Here is a 14,335-nt window from a genome sequence, read left to right on the forward strand (position 1 = left end):
AGAAAGACCCCCATGTATTATGGGTCAGTGGCAAAGACACCCTGCACTTATTTTTGTGATAAAGACCCCTAAACTCTAGCCATTAGACAAAGATCCCCTCCATTAACATTTAACTTTGAAAAAGATTCTCATATGACTGTTAAAAATTTTCTAAATGCCCAAATTATTCTTTTTATGATTTTTGTTTGTTAGGTTATTCATTCTTGACTGCTTGTGCCACCGGTTACGATTCTTGCATGTGTGCACCTCTCATGTCTACAGATGTTCTAATCGGATTGCACATAACATTATGAAATTCATTTGCTCTGTTTTTCACCTTCCATTTTCCACAACCGAAGCAGATCTGCTTTTTTTTTTTTTTTTCTCTCCCTCTCTCTCTCTCTCTCTATCCTTCGCCTGAGGAAGCAGGTGTCAATCGTCTCCCCCCACCTGCGCCTGCCCCACCCACGCCCCACAAGAGAGGATTGTTGGTGAGTGAAGCAGTAACTAATGGGGGCAGCGGATGGCATGCGCCCCAAGGGGCTGAGGGTTTTTCGTCTTTTTAGTTCAGTGGAAAAGAAGTTATAGTTGCAAATTTGCAATGTAGTGGGTTTATTTATTTCTGGGTTTTCTTTATAGTTTTATTTGGCTAGTGATCATAGATTTAGGGAGCACAGTTTAGCCAATTTGAGGATTAGATGTCAAGAAAATTAGTTCTCTAGATTATGATAGTGGGCATGAGCATGAGAGTGCTAGTGTATCATATCATCTACATTTGAGTTTCAGAAGGCAGAAAGCAGAAAGCAGAAGAAGGTGCGCCACAAAGAGTGCCATATGCTCCATTCTCGCTCGAAACCGCCAGCAGCAGCACCTTCAAAATGGGATGATGCACACAAGTGGATTGCAAGCCCTACTTCAAATCGGCCAAAGTGCCTGCTACTGCTACGCAAGTTGTTGGATCGGATCAAAGAAAACTGGTTTGCTTGGTTATGGAAATCGTCAATCGGCCAAGATCGAAGGTCGTCATGACGCCCAGCAAGTTCGACATTAGCTACGCCTTTCCATCATCCCACTCTCAATGCCAAGTATGTCGAGGGGTGAGAAAGGCATGAGCCAACTACCAAACCAACCCCACCATGGCTGCAGTATTCAACGACGTTATGACGTCCATGTACTACCAGAACCACTCTCAATGCCAAGTATGTCTGAAGGGGAATTCTTCACGACTTAGAAGTTGAGGAGGGTCTTTATCACAAATTTAAGTATAGGAGGGAGTCACTGACCCTATAGTACAAGGGGCCCTTTATAATTTATCCTACATCCATACAAGTATTGTTTTTTCTACTGTTTTCCAAAAATCCAAAATAGATTAGAGATATCCGAAACCTACCTACCCACAAAACGCTACAGTTCAATACCACTTGGCTTGTGTAAAAGCCCTCTCAAACAGCACTGACTGTAGCATCTTGTAGGTAAGCAGATTCGATCTCTTCTTTGAACATGTGGCTGGGGACCTAAACGTGGCATAAGTGATCCAAATGCCAGGTGGTGTATTGAACTGTGGACTGAGTGATCCGAATCGTGATTGAATCGGGATTCAATCCTCACAGCCCTTATTGTCGTGTATTGAGAACATATTCCTATGAATCATGAATAAAAATATACAAAGTATGGAGGAGATGTTCTGAATATATGCATATATACAGGCTCAAAGTGTTGTGAATATAGCGAATGGACCAATTCGTCATGATCGTACATGAATGCTGATCATCCTATCCACAAAACTCATTTTTAACGTTCTTGATTTAATCTATCCATTTGACGATTCAGATACTTTGGTAAGCTTTGGTTTGGATTTCATTCAAATCAAAATTAATTTGAACGGATTAGATGGATCAATAAGATATTGAATTGAATCAGTTCAAATTTAATGGTCTAAACTTGATCAATTCATAATAAATTTATATTGGATTGAATTGGATTGAATCAATTCTATTGATAGACTAGGTTTGAATTAAAATTAGTCTAAATTAAAAGGAATTTATATAGATTAAACGGTCCAAAACATTGATTAGACCGGTTCAAAATATTCATTGTATTAGATTGGACCTAATTTATTTGTAATGGGCTCACATTAGATGTCACAAGAACCGCCGGCATTGCTTACGAAGTTTCAACGGCAAATTTTTTTTTTTGTTTTTTTTCTCTTTTCAAAACTTGTTAATACATTTTTGCCTTATTAATACGTCGGTTGTGTGCGACATATGGACTCCTACCAACTACCAAGTTACCAAAGACTCGTACGTTGATGCCACGCAAAGGACAAACGACGGTCGCTGTTAACTGATCAGAGTCGATCTTGTTGTACGTGCGTTGGACGGTTGAACCTTGTCAGTGTCCCACCTACTTTTACAGTTTACATAAGATCAAGATGCTGCTCAAGCTGTAAACTGTGTGGATCCACTTAACACAGTCAAGAGGTCTGAATCCACTCAATTTCTTTTAATAGAAATATACAATGTGTTCTAAATTGGGCCTCCTATAGTCATATTCGGTGAAAACAAACAACAATAATGGTAATAATCCTTTTTATATCTTCATTGCAAATGTAAGAATTTCAGTCCAAATTAGTGTTTTCAACTCGTCATTGACTCGTTTAATTGAACTATTTGAATTATCACCCAGTTTGATTTTAGGCCTATTTTTATACAAATCCGTTGTTGGGTCAAAAATTGTTGGTTTGGTTAGAAATCATCAAATTCAGGTGGTTCAGCAATTGACATGTTTGATCCAATCATCGAGTCATGGGTTGCATACTTAATGTATATATAAACTTTCGGAAATTATAACTTTTTATTCTAATGTTCAATTGGGATGTACTTTTTTTTTATTTTTGATAATTTTTCAAAATCTATGTATCTAAAGCAAGGTTCAAAGTATCGGCCCGTATTAGTTGATACATATCATTTTGGAACCCCTTTGATACGTCCCTACAGTGGGTGTATTGGGGGTCTGGCCGGTTCAGGGTGTGGAGGAGGCCTAAACTGGCTCCCTTAAACCAATTGTGAAAAAAAATAAGAAAAAAAAAACCAAAATCTGTATCAATACTCCCAATACACCCATACCGGCATATCAATATTTTAAACCTTAATCCAAACGCATGATAGCATTTTTTTTTCCAAAAAACCTTTTATATATATACGATCTAACTAGTGACCCGTGACTTAAAAACATAAACGGTTTACATTAGGCTAAATGTGAATATGTACTATTCATAAAAATACAAGTTTGGTTTGATTATGCACTGATAAACATAAAATGCAATTGGATTGTATCAAATGATAAACCTGGAGCAGGTTAAGGTCGGGCTTATTTGGATGTAGGATTGGGTTAGAGTCTCAATTCTTCACCTGGTTGGGTCATGATATCCCTGTGTATTTTTATCACTTAGGTTTTGTTTTCATATTTGTTTGATTTTTACTTTCTTTCAACATGGAAGAAGTGACACTGGGACCCTTTAAACCAAATTTCAATTGGAGGCATTGAAAGGTTGGTAAACTCATACCGAATCCAACCCACTGACACCCCGAGATATGCTTTGTATTCTAGAAAACATATTTAGTTGTAGTGGTACTAAAATCTGCCTTTTTTTTACATGGACCAATTTTTAGCACAAAAACTAGATTTCATTCCAATATGCCGGTTAACTTGATGACTAAACAGGTATTTAGGTCGATGATGATTCCTTTGATGAGATTTCCATTAACAGATGAATTGTTTGTTTGCTGTCATGTCAATCAATTTATCAGAAATTGGTTATGAATTAATTTATTTGATAGTGATACTATCTCCCCTATCCACTCACATGCCACATCATCCAAAAATCATTGATTTTTCTTTTATAGTGACTCTTCATTTTAGTCTAATTCTAATAATTGATTTTTGACTGATTTGATTTGTTGATTTGTTCATAACTGTCAACCAAATAGTAAAATAATAATCAAATAGAAAAACTGCAAATTTGTCAGAAATAGACAGAAATCCTCAATACCACCTAAGTCTTTAGCTGGTTGTAGGGGACTTAGGATCGAGTCCTACATTCACCTAGGTTTGAACTAAGGCTGTGTTTGAATTGTAGGAAAAGGCAGGGAAAGAAAAGGAAATGTAAGAAAATTTTTACAAACATTATTATAAGATTTTCTTATGTTTTCCTTTCTTTCCTTACCTTTTCTTTCAAACCAAACATACCCTAAACGATACAATTTCTTCTTAATTCCGCATTTGAACTCTTTATCAAACACAAGCTGAATTAGACTACCGAAAAAAAAAAAAAAAAAAAACGGAGGCTGAATTACGTTTGGATCAAGATGAGACTGAAACTGAGGGTAGGAATCAGTATGTAGGCCTAATTAATTTCTCTTGTTTCCAGGTTCAATAGAGAAGCTGTTATTGGAGGGCCATGACTCATGAGCTATGCTGGCCTTGTACGTGTTGTGGGTCCCGATTTCAGTCAGCTGGCTTCACAACAATTACAAACCAGGTAGGTAGGTAGCTTGCTAATTAGCTGGCACCTTAACAAATCGAATCAAGACTCAAAGACTTTGGTCGGTGTCATTGATTTCTGGGACCCATTATGTGTATCTGCTCCCTCTCTCTCTCTCTATCATCTTCATCTTCTAGAGGAATCTATCGTCGAGCTGTTTGTATTTTGTAAGATAACCTTACCACATTGTCTATTCACACAATCACACGTGTGCTGCTTTTTTAATAAAAGAAAAAAAAAACCACAAAGTTTATTTTAGAGTCTGGATGATAAGGACAAAAAAATGTCTCCGAAATCGGAAATGGTACCTACGTGTCTATCCTTTACGAATTCCGACTACCGACCGATCCATAAACTTTAATGGAATTGAAAACTAACAGAGAAAGCGAGTGGTGATGGGGACCGGACTCGGTGACTGCTGCTTCCATCCTGGATTGGGATTGACAGCTCACCATTAATGTCCTCCTTACTCCATCCATCCATCCTTACACATGAATCGGGACTACCTCTCCACTCATTAAATGAAGAATACAATTTAGACACTGTGGGAATGCCAGATACATTGATAGAGAGTAGTGAGAGAGATGAAAACGATTTTCTTGTAGTTTTGCTTGTGAGGATTCAGGAATGATGAAAACGATTCTCAACATCGCAACCTGGCACTGACAGGAGGAGTTTATTATTGAATCTGATTCCTTGCCGTATGCAGATTGCCATCTCTCAATTCAACATAAATATATATATATATATATATATATATATATAATCCCAAGCCAAGATCTATGATCGATGCCTCACTGAGTTGAGAGTTTATCGTGCATGGTACGTTGTGAGAACTGGGAAGGAAGGCATCGTTCACTAAAAGCAGAAAATTAATTTCACGGGGTTTTACGTAATATCTAGCTAGCTATATAGGGAGGATACAGCGACACCCATCTTCATCATTTCTCCCTCGTACCAAGGAGGAATTGGAAAACATAGACTTGATTATAATATATCTCCAAATTAAATGTCGTTTATATATATATATAAAGTATCAATAGTTCTTAAAAATTTTTTAAATTTTAATTAGACAAAATTTGTCTCTTTTTTGTTAATGTTTTTAGATTTGAATTTGGGGATAAATTTGATAGTTTAATGATTGTTTTTAATGAATTATTTAAATGAATTGTAACTCAAAGTTTTATGAAGTGTTTAGTTGAATATACTTATCTTTCTTTTAATTAATAATGAATTGTGATGAGTGCCAGTGAAATTGTGACACGTGGCACCTCATGATAACTAGGAAAACACCCAACCAACAAATTTACGAAGTTGGTGACCCACCCGGGCATCAGTCTGGCCGGCCTAACGCGACCTGCGCGACCTGCGTGAACTGCGTGCGGCCTGCGCGAACTGCGCACGGCCTGCGCGAGCTACGTGGGACGTGCGGCCTACGCGACCTAGCCGACCTGGACCAACCTAGCGCATGATCCGGCCAAGCTGCCCATAAGGCGCCCACCAACAAACCTGGCCTAGACACTGACCCGCCGACTGACACAGGCGCCAGCTTGACGACCTGGTCTAGACACTGACCCGCCGACTGACACAGGCGCCAGCTTGACGACCTGGTCTAGACACTGACCCGCCGACTGACACAGGCGCCGACATGACAACCTGGCCTAGACACTGACCCGCCGACTGACGCAGGCGCCCCCCTGACAACCCCGCCCAGGCACCAACCTGGCAGCCTGACACAAGCGCCAGCTTGACGACCTCGAGGAGTTCACCACCGTACCCCGGTTCTGATAGGATGCGATGAGTCTTACCGTTTGGAGGCTTTTCACCCACCTAACCCGCGAGGACTTCGGTATATAAAGACCTCACCCTCCAAAGGGGAGGGGGATGAAAAAAGGGAAGTAACCCCTGCTCTCTAGCTCTCTCATATTATCGTCAAATCTCTCTACAATAAGAGTGCTAACTTAAGCGTCGGAGAGCCCCCACCGGGAAAATACCCCCGGGACCTGTGATTCAGTTCTCGCAGGTCCTTCAGCTCCCGCCGCCTACAAAGAGGAGGAAAAGATGGAGTTCTCGCAGGTCTCTCAGCTCCCGCCACCTACAAAGAGGAGGAAAAGATGAAGTTCTCGCTGGTCCCTCAGCTCCCGCAGCCTACAAAGGAAAGAAGACCACCTCATGCTGAAGGCAGTCGGATTGCGCCGCACCAGGGAGCTCCAGCATTCTCCAAGTCATCGACCACCTAGTAGGCAGTTCGCCACCAAGCAGTTCGCCACTAGGCAGCTCGCCACCGGGAAGTTCGCCACCAGGCAATTCGCCACCGAGCAGTTCACCACCGAGCAGCTCGCCACCGGGCAGTTCGCCACCAGGCAGTTCGCCACTGAGCAGCTCGCCACCAGGCAGTTCGCCACTGAGTAGCTCGCCACCGGGCAGTTCACCACCGAGCAGCTCGCCACCGGGCAGTTCGCCACCGAGCAGCTCGCCACCGGGCAGTTCACCACCAGGCAGTTCGCCACTAGGCAGTTTGCCACCAGGCAGTTCTCCACCGAGCAGTTCGCCAGTAGGCAGTTCACTACCAAGTAGCTCATCACTAAGGCACGCCACCACCGGGTCAAATAACGAGGTACTTAGCCAAAAAATTTTACATCACAAAACATTGGTACGTGGCCGAAAACAATTACATCAATTGGCGCCGTCTGTGGGAACACGCTACAAAAAGCTTTCTCATCCTACAAAAGCTAAGTTCACATCTTGCCAAAACTAAGTCCTCACTTTTTAGAAATTGAAGCTATCGCTTTATAGTTTACATTTTTTATGAACTCAGAGACTATGCAGGGAGCTAACGGACTAAGTAGCTCTACCAACCTTACTTTTAATTCAGATAATGCCACATCAGTCCTCTCCGCAAGGTCCCCCCTACAAAGATGAGCTCTTCGTGGCTTCCGCGGGAGTTGGCGGCCAACTGACTACATAGGCGCCCTTACTGGTCGAGCCTTCCAAGGCTCCCGTGTGAGCTGGCAACCTAAAGTTAGTAGTGCTGCCCCCGAAGGTCGAGCCCCTAGTAGCTTCTTGTAGGAGTAGGTGACTGGCATTACGAAGCTGATGCAGGCCAAGCCTATGGGCCACATTACTACTTAAGACCTGGTGGCCTCTCCGGCACGGGCAAAGTTAGAAAAGAGTAGACCACTGGTCACTCCCAAAGCCTACGGGCCACATTACCACTAAAGACCCGGTCACCTCTCCGGCACGGGCAAAAGTCAAAGAATAGTAGACTACGAGTCGCTCCCAAAGCCTACGGGCCACACCAGTAATTGGATCAGCACTTACTAGCTCATCGACTTACGGGCCAAAAGAAATCTACTCCCTTCGCTGAGTTACTATCAGCTCGGGAGTGGGGGGCTATTGATGAGAGCAGATTTGGCCCTCCAGTGAAATTGTGACACGTTGTCATGGGGGTATTTCTACAGCGGAAGAACCCGTGCGGCGTCCTGGCCAAGGTAGGCCAGAACAAGCCTTTGTAACGCATAGAGGCTAGGAGTTGCCCGATGGGATGGCTCCACCAAAGTCAGTAGCACTGGATCATGACCTCAAGTCCAATGGCTGGGGCACTCTCTTGGCTCAGACCGGTCCATGGGAGGCGCCGCTTACGTGCTAAAGGGGGACAACCATAATGGAAGGCGACCATGCGCCGATGAGGTGACTTGGCAATGATGTGATGGGTCTCCTGTAAGCCGATGATGACAGGCACCTGTGTGCCATGATGATAGGCAACCGCTTGGGCTGGAACACACCCATGCGCCAAGGGCAATGGGGTAGCTCACTCAGCTTGGGCAAGGGACTGGTGTTGTGAAGGGACGTGCTTGAGCCAAGCCCGCATGCCAAGCCTCCCTTGAGTATCGGCAGCGCAGTGCCGGTCCAACACTGTCCCCATGAGCAAGTGTGCGCCCATGAGGAACCCTGGTAGCCATGCTAGCCATTAACCAGGGCCGCCCCGCAAGGGGATGATGGTCTAGGAGTGCCAAGGTTAGGCACCCAAGGAGGTCGACCACCCCTCCTCAAAGAGTACATTAAGCTTTTGGTGGTCTGCCTGAAGATGACATCAAATCTCCCAAAAATCTTACAGGCGAAAATGACGGCCATGTCCCTAACGTAAGCCTGCCAAGCGTAGGCAAGGCTAAGCCTGTGTCAGACCGTCACAACGTGGCTCCTCGTGACAACTAGGAAAACACCCAGCCAACAAACTTACGAAGTTGGTGACCCAGCCGGGCACCAGTCTGGCCGGCCTGGCGCGACCTGCGCGCGGCACACACGACCTGCGCGGCGCGCGTGCGGGGCCTGCACGAACTACGCGGCTCGCGCGGCCTAGCGCGCGGCTTGCGCGAGCTGCGTGCGGCGTGCGGCCTGCGTGACCTGGCCGACCTGGACCAGCCTAGCGCATGATCCAGCCAAGCCGCCCATAAGGCTCCCACCAACAAACCTGGCCTAGACACTGACCCGCCGTCTGACACAGGCGCCAGCTTGACGACCTGGTCTAGACACTGACCCGCCGACTGACACAGGCGCCGACCTGATGACCTGGCCTAGACACTGACCCGCCGACTGACGCAGGCGCCCCCCTGACAACCCCGCCCAGGCGCCGACCTGGCTGCCTGACACAAGCGCCAGCCTGACGACCTCGAGGAGTTCACCACCGTACCCCGGTTCTGACAGGATGCGACGAGTCTTACCGTTTGGAGGCTTTTCACCCACCTAACCCACGAGGACTCCGGAATATAAAGACCTCACCCCCCAAAGGGGAGGGGGATGAAAAAGGGAAGTAACCCCTGCTCTCTAGCTCTCTCATATTATCGTCAAAGCTCTCTACAATAAGAGTGCTAACTTAAGCGTCAGAGAGCCCCCACCGGGAAAATACCCCCGGGACCTCTGATTCAGTTCTCGCAGGTCCTTCAGCTCTCGCCGCCTACAAAGAGGAGGAAAAGATGGAGTTCTCGCAGGTCTCTCAGCTCCCGCAGCCTACAAAGGAAAGAAGACCACCTCATGCTGAAGGCAGTCAGATTGCACCGCACCAGGGAGCTCCAGCATTCTCTAAGTCATCGACCGCCTAGTAGGCAGTTCGCCACCGAGCAACTCGCCACCGGGCAGTTCGCCACCGAGCAGCTCGCCACCAGGCAGTTCGCCACCGAGCAGCTTGCCACCGGGCAGTTCACCACCGGGCAGTTCGCCACCAGGCAGTTCGCCACCAAGCAGTTCGCCACCAGGCAGTTTGCCACTAGGCAATTCGCCACCAGGAAGTTCGCCACCAGGCAGTTCGCCCCCAGCCAGTTCTCCACCGAACAGTTCGCCAGTAGGCAGTTCGCTATCAAGTAGTTCATCACTAAGGCACGCCACCGCCGGGTCAAATAACAAGGTACTTAGCCAAAAAATTTTACATCACAAAACATTGGTACGTGGCCGAAAACGGTTACATCAAATTGTTACTCAAATTTAGTAGAATTTTATAAAGTATTTCTTTTTTTTTTATGAAGTATTTTTCTCTTTTAATTAATATCGAACAAAATCATTACTATTTGATCATCTTTAAAAGAATGTCCAATTGTCATTATTCAATGATTTTAAAATGTAGATTTTAATTGTGGCTCCACAATTTTTATTATGGTTTTGGCCAGGTTTTAAAAACTTATCTGTTTCCATAACCGCTTTGATCATTGGTTTTCGGGTTAGTGGTTCAACAATCTGAGTCAAACAGTTTGTGACCCGCAATATTAACTTTTTGAGAAATAAACCACATAATACTCGTATTAATTAAATTCATATTCTAATTTATAATTTTAATTCATGTTAATCCATTAAAAGCGATGCTTAAAACTTAAAAGCCTATGCTAACACATTAATTGTATTAGTGTTTAAAATTTAAAAGCCTATATTAAAACTAAAACTGATTAAGAGGTCCTAATCACAAAACGATAAGTAGTCAAGTATTATTATTTGTTTAATCAAGGGTGGTTTTAACCTTTTCTCTGACGAACAATAGACAACGTGCTATTACTTCTTTTGTCTTCTTTATGTTTTGTAGAATTGAATGATAATGGATTCATATAGTTGATCCCATCTAATTGGGATAAGGCATGAATGATGATAAGAATGCATATTGATTGGGTCTTTAATTATAATTGAGGTTGTTTTTGGCATCATTGTTGGTTCTTGGTGACATTTTTGCGGCTCATCAATTCAAATTGAATTGGTGAGACATGTCTTGTTATATTATATATAAAAATTTATTTTAAATAAAAAAGAGAATGACGGTTTAGTCTATGGTCAGAATTTTTAGGCCCAAAGTACAGTTAGGATAGGTGCCAATTCGGAATTGATGCTAATTCATGGGTGGACATATAGAGTGGGGAGTGGAGGTTTTTGACATTTTGAATGTTTATAGATTTGCAGTAGAATTCAAAAATCTGCATTGAGCTTCTTCGTACTTTTCTATAAAAAAATGCATATATCTTATTATTTATTGGTAAAACATCAAATTTGAGACTTTTACTCTAAACATGATTAATCGATTCATATTTTTCTCACTAATTTATATAAGTTTCAATTGTACTGAACATAAACATAACTTTAGGGTCTATTTGGTTTACAATTGGAATCAGAATCAGAATCGGAATGATCCATTCCAAATTTTTATAGTATGTTTGATTCTAACAAGAATGAGAATGAAAATTGAAATCAATATGAATAGAATTTCATTCCGAAGGGAAAGGCAGGGAATGGCCATTTCCTTGGGCTATGTTTGGTAGAGGTGTAAATGAGAACCGGGGTAAAGTTTACACCCTGTTCGATTTTATAACCATTTGGTAGAAGTGTTAATATACCTCATCAGTGTAAAAGTTCATTCTTGTCGGTATACTCATAAAAAATCAGTGAAAAATCGATGTAAAACTTTACCTCCCTCTTCTTCTGTCCAACGATTACCTCACATCTCCTCTGTCCAACAGCTGCATGTCTTTGTTCGATCGAAGAAGACAGTGAACCAGTGCGACGACGACATCCCCACCTCCAACCGGATCCCTTTTCCACTCCATCTCAACCGCTCTCTCTCTCTCTCTCTCTCTCTCTCTCTCTCTCTCTCTCTCTCTCTCTTCTTCTCCTACCTACAATCTGCCCTATTCATTGTCTTCTCCGAAGAACACAAAACTCCCAACGGTGACAACGCAAATCCCACAATCTTCTCCAGCTCTGGCATATCAGTGAGCGGTGAGTGGCAAGCAGCATATCAACGCAAATCCTGCAATCCTCCTCACCGGTAAACTACTAGGATTCGACATTATCAGTGAGCGGTGAGCAGTGAGTGGCGATCGGCATATCAAAGTTCCATCTAGATTAAGTTCTGGTGTATTAGAGTTTCAACGGTGACGAGCGGCATATCAACGCAAATCTTGCAATCCCCCTCACCGATAAATGGACTAGGATTTGACAATATCAGTGAGCGGAAAGCGGCGTATTAGAGTTCCGTCCAAACCCAATTCCGACGTATTAGAGTTACAGCAGCGGTGAGCGGCGTATTAGCACAAATCCTGTTGGTGTACCCATTGAAGCATTGCATAAGATTCACTACAAAGCGGTGAGATTCGTCGTGTAAGAATTGCTTGTTCACCTTTAATCAAATAGCTTTTTAATTTACACCTTATAAAACCAAATATGATCGGTGTAAATTTTCAAAATTAATTGTTTCCAATTTCTATCAATCACTAAATCGGTTCATATTTTTTCACGATGTAAAATTTGAATTTACACTTCAAACAAATACAATCTTAAATGAGAGAATGCCAATTGAACAGGAATGAGAATAGGATTTTAATTCTATCCAACCAAACAGTTGGAATTAAAATGTCACTTTCTAATTCCAATTTCAGACTCCTGTTCCCGTGAACCAAACGGAAGATTGATGTCAAATCTCGGTTTAACAAGGGGCGCTACGAGCCTAAGACTCGATTTTGTATTGTCATGTCATGTTCATAATTAACACTACAAACGGTATCATATTTGAATCCAATCCCATTAAGGGTGCTTTGAATTAACAATTGCATATCCGGTGGGTCCAAGCCCGATGCTGTATAGCTGATTCGTACATATACTGAATATTTATATCTAATATAAAATCGGTTCGAATGTTGTATTTACCATTTGATGTAACCGTTTTTGGCTACGTACCAATGTTTTGTGATATAAAATTTTTTGGCAAAGTACCTCGTTATTCGATCTGGTGGTGGCGTGTCTTAGTGACAAGCTACTTGGTGGCGAACTCCCTGAGGGAGAACTGCTTGGTGACGAACTGCTTAGTGGCAAACTGCCTTGGTGGCGAACTACCTGGGGGCGAACTGCCTGGTGGCGAACTCCCTGGTAGCGAACTACCTGGGGGCGAACTGCCTTGGTGGCGAACTGTCTGGGGGCGAACTGCCTTGGTGGCGAACCGCCTGGGGGCGAACTGCCTGGGGGCGAACTCCCTGGTGGCGAACTACCTGGGGGCGAACTGCCTTGGTGGCGAACTGCCTGGGGGCGAACTGCCTTGGTGGCGAACCGCCTGGGGGCGAACTGCCTTGGTGGCGAACCGCCTGGGGGCGACTTGCCTGGTGGCGAACTCCCTGGTGGCAAACTGCCTGAGGGCGAACTGCCTTGGTGGCGAACCACCTGGGGGCGAACTGCTTTGGTGGCGAACCGCCTGGGGGCGACCTGCCTGGGGGACTGCCTGGTGGCAAACTGCCTGGGGGCGAACTGCCTTGGCGGCGAACTGCCTGGGGACGAACTGCCTGGTGGCGAACTCTCTAGTGGCGAACTGCCTGGTGGCGAACTGCCTAGGGGCGAACTGCCTGGTGGCGAACTCCCTACTAGGCGGCCGATGCCTTAGAGTATGTTGGAGCTCCCTGGTGTGGCGCAATCCGACTGCCCTCAGCATGAGGTGGCCTTCTTTCCTTTGTAGGCTGCGGGAGATGAGGGACTTGCGAGAACTTCTTTTCCTCCTCTTTGTAGGCGGCGGGAGCTGAGAGACCTGCGAAAACTCCATCTTTTCCTCCTCCTTGCAGGTGGCGGGAGCTAAGGGACCTCCGAGAACTCCATCTCTTCCTCCTCCTTGTAGGTGGCGGGAGCTGAGGGACTTCCGAGAACTGCATCTTTTCCTCCTCTTCGTAGGCGGCGGGAGCTGAAGGACCTGCGATAACTGAACCAGAGGTCCCGGGGGTATTTTCCCGGTGGGGGCTATCCGATGCTTAAGTTAGCACTCTTATTGTAGAGAGCTTTGAAGATAATATGAGAGAGCTAGAGAGTAGGGTTACTTCCCTTTCTTTTTCCTCCCTCCCCTTTGGGGGGTGAGGTCTTTATATACCGGAGTCCTTGCGAGTTAGGTGGGTGAAAAGCCTCCAAACGGTAAGACTCTTCGCATCCTGTCAGAACCGGGGCACGGTGGTGAGCTCCTCGAGGTCGTCAGGCTGGCGCTTGTGTCAGGCGGCCAGGTCGGCGCCTGGGCCGGGTTGTCAGAGGGGTGCCTGCGTCAATCGGCGGGTCAGTGTCTAGGCCAGGTCGTCAGGTCGGCGCCTGTGTCAGTCGGCGGGTCAGTGTCTAGGCCAGGTCGTCAGGTCGGCGCCTGTGTCAGTCAGCGGGTCAGTGTTTAGATCAGGTCGTCAAGCTGGCGCCTGTGTCAGTGTCTAGGCCAGGTTCGTCGGTGGGCGCCTTGGCCGGATCATGCGCTAGGCTGGTCCAGGTTGGCCAGGTCGCGCAGGCCACGCGCGCGCCGCGCGTGCGCGCGTCAGGTCGCGCTAGGCCGGC

Source organism: Nelumbo lutea, chromosome 5 (genome assembly GCF_056320005.1).
Source record: "Nelumbo lutea isolate HS-2025 chromosome 5, American lotus-T2T, whole genome shotgun sequence".
NCBI classification, from domain to species: Eukaryota; Viridiplantae; Streptophyta; class Magnoliopsida; order Proteales; family Nelumbonaceae; genus Nelumbo; species Nelumbo lutea.